A 14,997-nucleotide genomic window follows, 5' to 3' on the forward strand; every position below is an offset into this window, starting at 1 on the left:
TCCCCCAAGGATATTGCCCCAGCACAGCAAAAAAAAAAAAAAAATCTGTTTCCAAAGCATTCAATGCACTGCACAGAATCACACAGAATCACAGAATCACAGAATCACAGAATCACCCGGGTTGGAAGGGACCTCAAGGATCATGTAGTTCCAACCCCCCTGCCTAGCAGGGCCACCAAACATACACATTTAGATCAGGTTGCCCAGGACCCCGTCCAACCTGGCCTTAAACACGTCCAAGGACGGGGCATCCAAGGTTTTGCATTTGGGCCGGAAGAACCCCAGGCACCCGTACAGGCTGGGAGGAGTGGTCCTTGAGAGCAGCTCGGCAGAGAAGGACCTGGGGGTCCTGATGGACGAGAGACTGAATATGAGCCAGCAGTGCGCTCTGGAAGCTCAAAAGGCAAATGGGATCCTGGGCTCCATCAGGAGAGGGGTGGTCAGCAGGGACAGGGAGGTGATTGTCCCTCTCTACTCGGCTCTTGTGAGGCCCCATCTGGAGTACTGTGTCCAGGTGTGGAGCCCTCAGTACAAGAAAGACATTGAGATTTTGGAAAGGGTCCAGAGGAGAGCAACTAAGATGATCAGGGGGCTGGAGCACCTCCCCTATGAGGACAGGCTGAGGGAGTTGGGCTTGTTCAGCCTGGAGAAGAGAAGGCTGCGGGGTGACCTTATTGCAGCCTATCAATACCTGAAGGGAACCTACACCCAGGAGGGGAGTAAACTCTTCAAAAGGGCTGACAACAGCAGGACTAGGGGAAATGGATCCAAGTTGAAAGAGGGAAGATTTAGGTTGGATGTTAGGGGGAAGTTCTTTACTAGGAGAGTGGTTAGGCCCTGGAACGAGTGATTCACTTGCAACTGGAATTCAGCACATAAATCCCAGTGTTTTATCTGGATTTAGGTAGAAACACTTGTGTTCCAGCACAGTGAGTATATTAGCATCAACAACAAAAGGTTAAACCTTCATTTTTTGGTCTGGATAAATGGCCAGGTCCTTTTCTGAGCCGGCTCAACAATAGGATACAAAGTAGAAAAAAGGTCTGTTAAGTGGCTTTTCAGTATCAAAAGCAAGGGGGAAGGTAGGTATCTGAAATATATTTCTGTCTGTTCCAGAGCCTAGCCTGAATGCGGAGTTCTGGGGTGTTGGGATGATTTATGTTGTTTAAAACTCAGTCTCTGTTGGGCAGGATGATCACCAGAGGTCCCTTCAACTTCAATCATTTGGGGAGCCAATGTGGAGCCACTTTATGGGTAAGGAAAACCTCTCTCCAAACATCGTGGGTGTGATCTCCATCAACTGTAACAGCAGCTTAGATAGCTTGCAGACATGTCAATATTTAAATGAATGTGTTGGCATCTGGAGCTGCAATTCACTTCAAGTATCTCAGCTCTGTGTCATCAAGACAGTGATAATACATTGTCCCTTTCCTTTGGAAGCACTGTTAGAAAAATGTTCAGTATTGAAAGAGGTGTACAGATATAACTGCTAAAGGATTTTGTGTTGTTTACCCTACAGTGAGCGATAGCTGATGAGTCTCATCATTTCCAATTAATTCCAAACAATCTGAGGGAACAATTTGTCAAATATACTTAGGCAAAGCCAACATATATAAGGATTAGTGCATTATGGAACAGGTGGTAATCCTATCTGCACTATGTCATTTAGAAAGGATCAAGGTAAAAAGGAATCTTTCATGAAGACAGGCTGGGTGTGACTGATGTGAACCAGTCACATTCAGCCCTTAGCCAAGATGGAGTGAAGTCAATGAGAGGCTTCAAAATGCAGCTCTTTCTCTCCTGACATATTTTTAATTTAAAATGACAAGATCAGTGTGCAGCCTGGGCAACCCTTGTGTCAGCAGTGCTATCTCCTTTTATTTTTACATCTGATGAAAGATAAGGCTTCTCCAAAGATTAAAATTACTCTGTTAATTAACTAATATATGAGCAGATGTTAACTGCTTCAGAAGTGCCATACATTTCTGCTGTTATTCACTGCAGAGTCTGATGTTTCTAGATGCTATTCAGAGCAATGAGCAGTGTTTGGAAGCCTGGTGACACAGTTGTCAGTGGCTCGAGATGCAGCTGCGTGGTGAAATCCCAATATTGGGTTTCAGCTGCTGCCCGCAAGACAGGGCTGTATCCTGCCACTGCTGTGCTTGGAAAGAAAGGCAACCCTCACATTGCTGCAGAGTACAGCCCACAGCTAATTAACACGGCTTGGCATCTCTTATCTAGCTGAGAGACTGAGTCCTGTCTCTTTTTTAAGTGATGTCCAATAGCTACATGTCGTCAATGCTGGACTGAAGATGCAGTGCTTGAAAGGCTGTGTCTGACATGAGCTGCAGCCCCAGAATCAGCCAGTTACAGAAAAAAAATGGAAATCTGAAGCTTACCGAACAGATGAAAGCAAGAAAACTTTGCAAGCATCACACTAACAAGGCTGCATTTTATAAATTGCTGTCAGTTCAGTCTGAAAGGATTAGGGCTGAGCCTTCACTTCAAGGGATGACAGCACCACAGAGCTCCATTTTGTTGGATGATTTTTGAGAAGACTTTCCCTCTAATCAAGCACTGCTGCAAACAGTGGTTTCAGACCTGCTGCCTCCATAGTTCGAATGCAAATCTCCACGTGCAGATCTGAAGTGCCATGTGACAATTAGCTAATTTCTCATTCCTTTATCAAATGTTCAGCACCAAAATGAAAGCACATAAAAGACCAAGCAGGGAAGAACCTAACACTAGGTGATCCATTACGGCCCCCTCACCAGTTGCCTCTTATTTCTGCTGCTGAGAGAAGCAGTGTTAAGCATGAATTTTGACAGGCAACTACCCAAATTGTCCTATGAAGTTTCTAACCCTAGCACAGAGCAGCTTTGAAATCAATGCAAGTCCTGCTGCTGCGCTCCCACAGGCTGTATGTACTCTTGCTCCATGTGATAAGCTAAATGGCAATGAGTGTATTCAGTTTGAGACTGACAATTAAAACCAAGATTTTTTTACAAAGTACAGCAGTTTTCACACTGTGATGTGAGCAGTGCCTCTTTCCACAAATGAGAGATAAAACTGAGTTTCTAATGAAGCTCTTGCCGTTCTTAAAGATGCTCTACCACTTTGTGGCAGTTGCACTGATCAAAATCCAGCAGGAGTATTTAAGGTCTACCTAATTAAGTTTTCCCTTTAGAGCTTCATAAATTGTGTTGTGTGCTTTTGCACGGCCCCAGCTCCTTATTCCAGAATCAGCTGTGTATCACTGCTCACTTTGAAAACACTTTGACATTTTCTGGGGAAAAAAATAGAACTGTTAAAAAACATGCATCCAACATGTATGTGAATCATCCTTGATGGAGAAGACCACTAGGATCATTTAGTGCAGCCATCAAGCAGTGTATGGTCCATGCAGCTTCAATGAAAACATGCAAACAACATTCCCAGTCTTCAAAACATATCTTTTGAATATAAGGAATTTCTATTCTTTTAGGCCTCGGATAATCACTTAGATTTCTTGTGAGGGGAACAACCACTGTCCAACCAAGGAAAGAACAGAATCACAGAATCACAGAATCACAGAATTGTAGGTGTTGGAAGGGACCTCCAGAGATCATCGAGTCCAATCCCCAAAGAATAGTTCCCCAAACATGTTCAGGGCACTGCAGTCAACGAGTCTATAAGTCCTATCATTAAAAAAAAATTAAAAAAAAAAAGAAAAATGAAAAAGCAAAACCAAAACACAGATCACACACAACCAGATGTCCCTTCCAGAGAACTAAAAATCCATGGCTGCATCTGACTGCAGGCTAACAAACTGCTGCCAAATTGAATCCCAGAGGCTGGCCCAGATGCAGCATAACAATGAACAGAAACTAATGGGGGCTCATCAATTCTCAATCAAGACTTTCCCTAATCTGCCATCAATCACAGAATATCTTTGTTATTATCTCAATTGCCAATATGCTCTGGAACTCCTAAAGCTGTGTTCAGAGATTTTCAAGTATTTTTTATCCTGCTATAATATTGAGCTGCTGCAATATACAGAAGATGAATGACCCTTTTCAGCTGTTCCTAATAACGTTTTTCTTCTAACCTATTGCCAGCAAAAGTAAGATGATGCTCAGTATAGCTTTGTTTTTTTCTCAGTTTGTAAATGCATAGTGGTTTTCAGAAATGTAGCCCAGCTGTGTGCTGGAAATGTGCAGTGCAGCAGTATGCAGGGAGGCTCAGCATGACAGTGCTCAGGCTCCCAGGACAGTCTCATGATGTTTTATGAGAGACAAACCTCACTCTAATGTAAGGAAGAGAAAGGTGTTTGACAACCAATATTTTTGTAACTGTTTCTGATTTAATAAAAGTCAGGCTTTAACCTACATTTCCTCAACTTACTTTATGCTCCAGTAGAACCAAAATGTATTAGCTACTAATGAAAGTCAAGCCAGTTTTGTACTTTGGGCATTAGAAAAGTTTTCTTTCTGAGTAAACTTTTGAATTATTACCATATAACAACTTGCTGTGTGTGAAACCCCTGGGAATCTGGCGTTAGTGGCAGAGATCACTATCAAGAGCACAAGCCATTGAACAGTGAAGACTGTTTATTTATTTAATCTTACAAGCTCTATTTTGACAAACACTTGCCCATCCAAACGATCACTTTTTTACCACCTTCCCTTATCCTACCAACAGGCAGCACTCCCTCAGCCCTGTGCTTCCAAATCTGAATGGAACTGGAGGTATTCCCTGAGTGGGGCACAAAATCCCAGGCAAGCTTTATGAAAGAGCAGCAACGACAGCAAAAACTCCTGATGGATGCCTGAAATAGACTGAAATTATGTCTGTCCTGAATTCTGATTTCTTATATATGTTATGTTTTTCCTGAACTTTTGATCCTGAAGTGTTAAATCCACTCCTGATCAGACAGCCTAGGTATTAGATTAACAGACTTAAGATCAGAAATATAGCTAGCTGAATGCCACAGAGCCACAGATTTGTTCCAGTGCTAAGAAATGTTCTCAATAACAGGAACTAGACCACTTAAACTATTGTGTTGTGACAATGTCTCCTGCCGCAGATTTGCTCTGGGTGGTCTGCCCAACTATTCCAACTAGCAAAGGAGAGAGGTAGACAAGCCAAGAAATGCAATCAGCAACTGGCTACTCTGAACTGCATGGATGAAGATTTAGAGCCATGGACACGGATCACTCTTTGTCTCAGCCCAGGGCAGTGGTCCAGTACGCATTTCATTTCCTAACACAGCCCCAGAGTCTCTCCAAAAAGCCAGAGGAACACAGATGAGATTCAAAAGTGAACATAGCATGAGCCATTCAGGGAGAGGAAAAGGGTAAAAAACGTTGGTCTAGAGGTTCTCACTAGAAATCCGTCCCTAAAGGCAGTTTCTGTAACTCCCACAGCATCATACAGCAAGAGGCAAATTCACAACTAGGACACAAAATATTTTACATTTAAAATGAATGCCTTGAGCTGCATCCAGAGCCAAACGGAAAGCTGGGGAGGCTCAAGAGCATAAATGCCATTAAGTCCCCCGAGGGAAGCACAGCTGAATGGGAAGCAGCTGTGCCCTTCCCCAGGCAGAGGATGACTCTTTCAGGGAACAGCCTGGATTTCTGCAGCAGCACTTGTCTCTAATACAAGTCACAATTTTCTAGCTAAGGACAGAGAGAAAAATGGACAAAGCCCACACTGTTCTACATCAAGAAGCAGCCAAGGACTCATCTTGCTATCCCATTTAGTCAATTTGGGCTTCAAATGCGAAACTGACTCTCACTTTCTTTTTTATTTTTGCCCGTAAGCCATTTTAAATTCATCTTACTCTGTCTGAGATCACTCTGATCACTCTTTCCTCATTAACACCACAGGGAAGGCTGGCTTGCTGGTTCATGTTATTCTCAAGGAAAGGAGAAGTAAGGGATATATCTGCAGCCAGCTTGGTGGACAGAAGTGCCAGTGTAGGACAAATCACTGCAATGAGAGACTGGGCATTGGAGAGGTGTGAAATACGATGATTTCAGTCTGGATCCCCAAACGCAGCTATGCACAATGTGAATAAACTGTCAGCACTGAGCTGTTGTGGTCATGGGGCTTAGGTAGCCAGCAGTTCTGCACCATGCCAGCCATGACTGCAGTCATGAGCTCCTCAGTTTGCTGAATCATAGAATCATAGAATCATAGAATCCTCAGAGTTGGAAAGGAACATTAAAGGTCATCGAGTCCAGCTCCCCCACCATGAACCTACAGTTCAATCAGGTGCCTTCAGTGTCTTCACAGTCAGAGCATCCACCACCTCTCTGGGCAACCTGTGCCAGTGCCTCACCAGACTCACCATAAAAGACTTTCTTTATATCCTTATACCATAGAGAAATTTGAGTTAGAAGGAATCTGAAGAGGTCATCTAATCCAACACTCCTACAATGAACAGAGACATCTAAGCTATAATCATAGCTGTGAGTCACACCTCCCTTCTCCTGCAAAAATAAAGCCATATTTTTGCAATAAGCACAATTACACTATGGAACTCACTGCCCCAGGACATTGCAGAGGCAAAAGGATTAAGCAAGTTTGAGGAAAGTCTGGAAAAAACTCCAGGAGGATCAGTCTTTTCACAGTCATTAAAAACAGCAATGTTGATGGGACCTCTTATCCACCAGTAAACACTGAGTGCTGGAAGCACAGGTGTTACACTAGGGCAGTGATCGTTCCTACCCTCTTAGCCTAAGCATGCACTGTGGAGACAGTGTGCTGGGTGAGATGGACCTTTGTCTTGAGGCAGCACGACTATTGCTGTGTTAACCTCTGAGATGTATCGCTATGCACATTGCAAGGGCCTGGTGCAATGAAGGACTTCCAAGCCACTGGGAGTATTAAGAATAGCTGAGAATCATCCAAACACTGTTGGGTGACCTGTCCCAGCAGGAGAGGAAGAGTGTATAGAGTAGCAGTACCCTCTTTCATAGACCATCTGAGAGGCATATAATATCCCTGGAATGTAGCTATTCCTTCATTAGCAGCATCAAAACCAGTCACTAGATGCAGCCAAGTAATTGTTTATAACAGGTTTTCCTTTTATTGAAGCAATCTGAACTTTTTCACTCACAAGATGAAATTTGCTGTGTGTTGAGAGACAAAACACCACTAGTGCTACTGACAAATTCAATCTGCTTTCTTGCTCCGAATGGTAACTAAATAAAATGGTGGAAGTGAATGGGATTTGAGATTGCTCAGTGAGATCAAGAAGCTTCACAAGAAAAATGCCCTTTGATTCCACCCTGCTGACTCATAACTCAACAAGTGCAGTTTGCTCAACAGTTCAGTCTATCAGCAACCTCCTGCAGGAGCGAAGCTCCTCCTGCAGTTTCCTACTCCAGAGACAAAGAAGGCAAGTGGGCACAATGGCTGCCAGATAGGTCCTATGCTTTTCATAAAGGATCCCATTAATATGGTTGAAGGGAGAAGGAGTATTGCACTTACCAGGAGAAACTGTCACATTTACTGAATGGGCCCAGTTACAGCATTATGCTAGCACTTATGGCCCTGGTTTGATTTGCTGGAATTACATACACTTAACCTCCTGCAATGCACAGGCTATTCCACGGGTTTTGTACTAACAAGGCATGGCAAATTCAATTCACTAGGAATATTAAAAGAGGACAGAGCACATACATATTCAGCCCATATGACTAGGCTGCTTCCATCTAAGTTCCTATCCTTCGCACCATTTTGTAGTGCCCTTTTAATCCAAAAAGTATGTAACAAAATATTACTCAGAATAAAATGCACTTCATGGAAAATGACTTTCTGGCTGCCTAGGCTCACTTAATTTGCCTGAGATCTGTGAGAAGCGCCTCAATCCAGTAACCACGACAGTCAGTTTTCAACCTTTCAATGACTTCAATCAGACCTTAGGTAAAAGAGAATATTATTGTTTTAATTGAAAAATACAGATCTGCTAGGGAGGAGAAAGAGCCCTGAAAGAAGATCAGGAAAAGACTTGTGCCCAGCTCTATGAGCTTTGCGTTTTAGTGTGTTTTCAAGTGCATTCACGAGAACAAAAAGGAAGATTATCTGAAGTTTTTTGACATATTCAAGCCCAAGCTGCTCACAAACAAATAAAAAACAGGAGGAAAACTAGTAGTGTGAACAGACTGCTGCTCCAGCATTAACATAAAAGAAGCAGGTAGCTCCTTTTCACCCAAGGTACCATCAACATAAATAAGGTACCACAGCTGAAACAACACTGAGGATGCCTTGCTGCAGCTTAATAACCAGAGCAGGAATTTTGAAAACTGTCTCAGGAAGAAGTTAAATCTGCCAGCCAGGCCTCCCTTGTAATCTGTGAGAACAGGAAATAATAGGGGATAAAATGATATGAGAGGTGGTGGGAACGAGAAAGGTCACCTTCATTAGAGTTGACCATCAGTCACAAATCCAGCCACATTTACCCCTGTGGTCCTAGTGACAATTTAAAAAAAATGCAAGAAGATGTGAAAGAAAATTCTCTTTATTTAGGTAACTGCTACTGTATCCCTAATCGAAGAGAAACAGGGACAGTTGGAGGGTAATAACAGCTCTCTAAAAGGAAAAGATAAGGAACATCTGCTAGCGGAGACCTGCATGAAAAAAGACCTGTCTGTGAATGGACATAAAATATTAATATTCCCGTATCCAAGTTCCTCTAGACAGTGGAAGAAAAAAGGAGCGAAGCTTAAACAAACCAGACTTCCACAGCAGATCTCCATTCTGTGAAATTTAAAGCTGTCTTTCACAGTGTGGTATGGATCACAGAACACTGCTTCGCTATTGCACTCCACAGGAGAGATCCCAACACTGCCCAGCACTGTCTGTGACAGCATGTGCCCAAGCACACAGGACTGGATTTTAATGCACTGATCCACTCCCGGTTGCTGGCTGACTAGTTTTCTTCTCCCTGTGTAACTTTAATTTTGCCTATGGAAAATGTATGTTTTACAATAAGGATCACAACAGAGATCTCAGAGAGCAATGAAGTACCATTACAGAAGGAAGGCCAGTGACCCATTGGTACTGTGCTGATCTTTCTCTATGAGTACTCCATTTTCTTTATGGTGGTACCTTTCGTTGGTGGCACTTAAAAGCAATTTTAACAAATGGATATACAAGAGGGATAGATTTCCTGTGACAGAGGTCAGCTGCTGGCACCACACCGTGTAAAGTCATTTAATAGCCATGCCAAGCTCCAATTTTGGATGCTATCACTGTATTTTGCTTGGGAGGATGATCCAAGACTTAACAGCAGTAGTGACAGGGAGCCACTTTCTCACTTTTAGCTTGAATTTCCTCTTGGCCAGCTCATACGCCTTCAGTTCTTATACTGTTTTTGTTATTTCCAGAGCTTCTTCGCTCTTCCCACCAGCACTGTTACAGACTTGTATCTCCTCCAGCCTCCATCCAGCTAAGCTGAACAGGAAATACTCCTTTAGTTTCCTCAGATATGACCCTCTCTTCATTTTCCTGCACCCACAGCAAACCCTCAGGTGGCTCAAGCATCCAGCATCCCTTCAGGTCGTTTACAAAAGTGCAGATGACTTCAGTATGATCTCCTGCACATGAAAGAATTGCTATTGTTTTTCTTTTCCAATCAGAGCTCTCAGTCACAGAGCCCAGGTAAGGACAATGAACCACGGTCTGAACACTCTCAGTTTAATTATCATCCTGTGTTCCCCTTGTCAACAGAAGACAGGATATTTTGTACCTGAAAGTGATTTCATGCAGAGTTTTGAGGGGTGAAAAGGTTTTTAAGACATCATTAATTCTTCTTATACTGCTTTAGAGCCATGATACTTCTTGGGCAAAGATGATGGTTTGATTCAGTTTCCCACCCATTTAAGCATAAATATCTGGCAATATTTGCATTGTCAGGGTAGACAAATAGACAGAGGAAACTGACTACATGAAGAATACAGAGCTGGAAACCATCCTTCACTTGCAATGGCCTGGTGGAGGAGGACAGCAGTGAGATCCAGTTTGGCTGCAGAGAGCACAGCTGGGGCTGAGATGTGGGACCACTGTTCTGGTGACCCGAGGAGGTGACTGCATTTCAATTAAGAAAGCAGATGGTGAGCTCAGAGTGGCCACCCCAGCCTTCCTGGGCTGCCTGGACTCATAGAAGCCCTGATACATTCCTCAGTTGTCCTATCATCTCATCAGACCGAATGTTCAAAACGATGTCCCAGGTGGTTTATTGCATAAAGTTGATGACAATGGTATTCAGCTACTCGGTTTCAAGGCTGTGCTATCTGCAGCAAAAACCACACTGCAAAATTTTCTCTGAGTCTCTGTTTGATTAGCACTTGGACCAGCTGACGTTTCTTGTCTCATCTTCCAGTACCCATCATGAGCTACTGAGCAATTTCCGAGATACTGAGTAAATTTGCAGCCGTGCAGGTGAGGATTTACAGGCATGGGTGCTACGCAAGCTGGAAGATTTGTGGTGTGCTGCTCCTGACAGCAGAGAACAACGCTATGATAAAGCACCATCGTCTGGACAGTACACGGGCCTGCAAATATTAGTGGAGATGTCAGCCTCCCAGCTGTGCACATCCACAGCTACTCCTCAGCATTTGCCTACAAGCTGGTAAGTTTTTCAACTCTGTTTGTTTCTCCACTTTGTAGTGGGATGGAGGGTATGACACAACTCTGTGGTGAAAGTTGGAACCCTTGAAGAAATAGGGAAGATGGAAGCTCCACTGCAGTGGGAACATAGCAGCACTATCTGGGCATGAGGATCATAATAACTGAGATATATAATAGGGTGAAAGAGCTGGAAAGGGCACTGAGGCTTGAAGCTGACATCCTGTTGCATTCACTGTGCTGTCTGCAAACAGCCTCAGCATACATGCTGCAGAAGACAAAAGGAGGTATCCCAGATGTGCAAGGCCCTTCCCAGAGTATTTGAGAAGTGAAAGCCACCATCACTATTCATGTTTTTGCTCAATGGATGATGCTGAATGAATCAAAAAGGCAGGAAGAAACATCAAGGCCTTGTGTGACCCAAGCATACTCAGCTGAGGGATTTGGCATCAAGATCCAGACTGCAAAATGACTGGGACTGAGCAATATCTGTGTGATGGGAAGCAAGGGGAGTGGCTTTCAGCAGGAGCAGTGAGCCCTTCCCTGGCAGCTTTGCTTCCACAGGCTGCAGCAATGCCAGTCTGAGGTGACAGAGGGTATTTCATCAGCAGGTACCCAAGTGGCTGTACAGCAGACAGCACTGACACATTAAAACATTTTCTTGATATAAAAAGTGCCCAAACAATAGGCACAATTGTATTCAGAATACACTTAATTCTGCCAGCACTGGTCTCTCCAGAGGGTTGCCTCCATTTTCCAAAAGGGGCCTAACAGAGAAACAGCTGATATAAACAATAATCTGAATATGCTCATTCAACTCATTGCTGAGAAATGCACAGCAAGGATTACAACTGACACACTTTCTAGCCAGAAACCATGAAGGATAAGTTCTCAACTCTACAGACTCTTTGGGCGCTGCTCACTACTGGGCACCTGGGACTGGAGCTATTTAGCTACTTATTTACTTTACAGCTCTACAGAATTGCTCTACATTGCTTCAGTTTTCCTTCTATTTTCCTACAGATGTTTCAACAAAAATTATAGTAATTATCCACTGTGAAGAAATTAATTGGCACTAAGGATTGCGCAAAATGTAATTGTTATCAATTCTGTGAGATTTCTGTCATCTTCAGTCGCCCACATAGCTTGAACGGTCTGTATGTTGTGCAAGGATGGGTGGATAAGCTGTCCTCAAAGGATGCAAGTAATGAAATTGATATTTTCCTACCATGCTGCACACAGCTAGCCTACTTAAACAGCCTTTTCACAGACACATCATTTTGGCAACATTCTCCCTGATCTACCAATGCCTCCAAAATCTTTTCCTCCTCTGTCATTTCCAGCTGATAAGATCCCAATTTGTAACAAAAGGTTTTGTTATTAGTTAGCAAATACCTGACCTTTCATTTTGTACTGTTAAATTTCTATCCATTTTGATTACTGCAGTGCTCAAGGTCACCCACTTCTTTCTGTAGATGATATGAATATTTCACATTTGTCCAATATATAACCTTTCTCTTTGGAAGTTCTCATTATCTTTGAAAAGTCTCTCTAGATGGAAAGGCTCTAAAGTCTTACATTCCTTATTCATTTTGTTGCCCTTTTCTCAACTTTTATTATTTCTGCTTTGTCCTTCATCTTATCTGCTGTAATGTACCATGGTGCAGCCCTCCATTTTCCTTTGATATTAGGAGGAGTGCGTGGCAACATTCAGTAATTTTCTATTAGCTAAGCACAAGTTGTAGGTGCCTTGCAGTATGAATAGCTAAATCTGCTGTAGGTAGGTAGCACAGGTACTCATTTTTTGTCTGGGCTGTTACACTCGGGAAACAGTGTTGTGTACTTAGAGTTCAAATCCAGGGCAGATCCATACCTGCTGCATATAGCTCAAACACCAGCCTATGTGTTGCATTAGCCAGAGATCTTGGAGCTACATATGATGGCATAATTTCTTCCAGAAGTTTTATAAATTAATCAGAGCCTAAACATGCTGTATGTAGAACTTAAATTATTGTGTGTGATGGATATATTCTTGTGCATGGAATTACAGCTGCTACTATTCTACTTCGTTTGGGAGGCCTGTAATGTCTAAATTAATATGTAGGACATGTACAGACCAAGAACAACAACTACAAAAGGCATTCTTAACAGAGCTCTGCAGCTAGATTATTTACCAAGTATTCAAGCAGCAGCAAAGCCCTTAAAAATCTTAATTATTTATAATTAGGATACAAGCCTTGGACAAAAATATGACCAGAATTTGGATAGTGTTATAAAAAACATGCATTCTCTTTGGGAGTGGGGCCCAGCACTGGCAGAGATGTTAACTGCTACACATTTCAGTTGATAAAATACACACATTTTGCTCCAATTTTTCTTTGGTTTCTTTGGGCTTTGTTTGAAAAATTAAAAAGCCCCGAACTTCAAAACACATCTGAGTATCACTGAAACTTGTTTGGATTCCGGTATGTTGTCCAGCACCTGGAAGTAAATCAGCACTTACATGTTGAAATGAAAGGTCATTAGTTTTGGCAGTATTGTTTATGAAAACGAAACAAAACCAACCAACCAAACAAACAAACAAACAAAAAACAATAATTAATTGTTCTGCAGAAGAAATCAAGAACACAAGTCTCTGCTTCCTGTAGTGAGTAAGGACACTGGAATAAATGGAAGGTTCCAATCTATATAAGAGCTTGGCTTCATAGATGCTGCCAACACCAAAAATTTGGGTTTTTTGACAATGAAATGACCTACATGTAATTTGTCATAGTGCTTGCAGGCACTAGATGGATTTCTCCTTTCTCAAAGGGTTAAAAGGGTCCTCAGCAAGTTTGCTAAAGACACAGCTTATATGTGATAAAATCAGTAAGAAAGCAGCTGAGCAATAGCCACCTGCAGCCCTGAATGAAAAGCAAACAGTCCAGGAATGCTTACAGTCCTGCAGCATGTACATGAAGGCTGTCTCTTAGGAGAACAGAAGTCACTCTAGCAACAGAAGTGCTAGAGCAGAAGTGCTCTAGCAGCTGACAGCACCAGAAGGCAGCACAAGAAAACCCAGAAGCACTCTTCCCAAACTGCAGAGAGCGTGACCTAGAGGTAAATTGCAGCAGATTGCAAATCGATATGTAGCAAAGCAATTTTGGTCACCTTTCAGGAAATTAAGGAGTCGGGCCAGATCCAATTCAAGTGAAAGCAGCAATAGTCAAATACACCAATTCCCCAAAAGAACTGGTGACCATGTTATCAAAGATCAAGACATCTCTCTGAAGAGTGGGAAGAATGGGCATTGCAAGGAGAAAAAAACATTACTGGTAGAGTCTGGAAAATATCTCTCAAATACGAAAGGTGCAGACACACTCATGGCAAAATTACCACAAAAACAGCATCACACTGACCTGCTTTACAAGGAGCAGATGGAACAAAATTGCTACAGGAAAGTACGCCAGTATGGAATAAATCAAAACAACACAGAGCATATCATACTCAAGCCAAAAAGGAATTGCTACCCTTTCACACTGAATGTCAAATTTTGCTTAAAACAAGCACAGTCCCGTGGTAAGGTTTGCAACAGGTTTCTCTTGGGAGAAACTTTGGGGAGTATCTAGTTTCTATACTGCCAAAAGATCTTAAAGATCAGTACATGGCTAGAAATTGATTAACTGACTGCAATAGGATAAATTTTAATTATTTTACAAAAGGAGAAAAAAAAAAGAAAAAAACAGAAATACTCATGCTTGCCTGGCCCTAGAAAATAGAAATTTTCTTTAGAAATTGCTGCATTTGTTCAACATGTCAGAGGAAGAACTGCAATGAACCGTTGATAATTTGTGGCATTCCTCACAGTTTCTAGTAGAAACTGGCATCTGATTTATTTGAATGCAGGAAAGCCCTGTGTAATGATAGTTGATTATTACTGTCACTTTTTCCATGTAGTTCAACTGAAATTCACATCATTCAGCGCAGTAACAAATGACATAATATTAAACTTGCCAATCCTCTGACAAGCCTGTTCTGAACAGAGCATCACTCACAGGACATTTCCAAGAGCAGTCTGTATGTTTCCAGGACATTCAGAGTAGGAGCAACTTCTCTCAGATGTATGCATGATAAACCAAAACAGATGAAAAAAGCCAAGAACGGAGGTTCCCAAAGTGCCAGTCACAGGCCTCAAAGTCATTGCTTCTGTTTATTAATGGGGCTTTGGAACTGTGGTTGTTCTCAGCAGAACCACCTGCAGAGTGGCACCTCGTAGGCTCTCATGGCCTGTTTTGCATCTGCAAAGCTAATACTAGGTGAAGTTGGTTTGCTCTGGATATTCTCTTGTGTATTCTCTTGAAATATGAATTTAAAGGCCAACACAAAAGTGGAACAGCAAGC

The sequence above is a fragment of the Lagopus muta genome, chromosome 1 (genome assembly GCF_023343835.1).
Source record: "Lagopus muta isolate bLagMut1 chromosome 1, bLagMut1 primary, whole genome shotgun sequence".
Lineage (NCBI taxonomy): Eukaryota > Metazoa > Chordata > Aves > Galliformes > Phasianidae > Lagopus > Lagopus muta.